The sequence below is a fragment of the Ananas comosus genome, unplaced genomic scaffold, assembly GCF_001540865.1.
Source record: "Ananas comosus cultivar F153 unplaced genomic scaffold, ASM154086v1, whole genome shotgun sequence".
Taxonomy (NCBI): Eukaryota; Viridiplantae; Streptophyta; class Magnoliopsida; order Poales; family Bromeliaceae; genus Ananas; species Ananas comosus.
The window spans coordinates 19,671-20,717 of record NW_017890735.1 but is presented as its reverse complement, the minus strand read 5'-3'; positions in this window follow the sequence as shown (position 1 = coordinate 20,717).

Genomic DNA, 1,047 nt, shown 5'->3' with positions numbered 1-1,047 from the left:
CTCATCTTATACGCGTTCGGGGACCGGTCTCTCCCTTCAGGGACCGGTCCCCGAGAGCTGAAAATCTGCAGTTTTGCAGAATTTGATTCTTTAGCTCTCGAAAACCTTCCACAACTCACTTTTGATCATTTTAACACCTTCGGGCTTTCCGAAGTGTACCATCCTCGCACTTTGGTCAATTTGACTAAAGTTCGATATTTATTTTCCGAAGTTTTGGTATATTACACGCTCGAGCTCGGCTCGAATTAATTTCAAGCAAAGCTTAAGCCTAAATTTAGGCTCGAAATTAATTTCAAGCCGAATTTGAGCTGACATAAGCTCGCTCGAGCTTGGCTCGTTTCCACCCCTACCTAGATGCATGCAACAATGTATATAACATATGCTCAATTGAATGACACATTAGGCATAAAAGGAAGTTCAACGAGTTTGGATAGCACCACCCACCTCGTAGGCGTACTAGGATGCTACAACGATTTTCTTGGGATTTTTAGCCTCTTCGTTTGCTACCTGCGGCAAAACGAAGCCCCATTAGGCCATTTTGCTCATATCTTTACATTGGCTTTTCGTAACGTCAATCCGAGCATACCAACGCGTCGGAAATACCCCTAGTTAGGTTTCTAGAAGGTCAATTTCATTTTGGAACCCTCATAAGCAAAAGCCCCAATTTGGGTGCCCTAGCTTCATGTACGCCAAAACCTAGGGTTTTGTCACGCCCCGGGACCGCTGCCAATTTGGCCCGACCCGAGCACGTCAAACAGACGCCGAACGGACAGAGTTTCCCCTATCCGCCCAAGGCTCATCACATGCACATTTTCATCAATAGAGAAAAGCACTAGCGGAAACATACACAACGGCTTACACGAGGGTAAGCAGTAGCCATAAGTGAAAGAAAAAGGAAACTAAACATTCTACACAAGTAATATGATTCATTTTAGATCATATACATTGCATCCATCTCTTACATTTAGAATTCTTTGCAGTTCTTACATAATCTCATCATTTCTTCCTTACAACACATTTACCTCAAAATAAGCTTTACATTCTTTT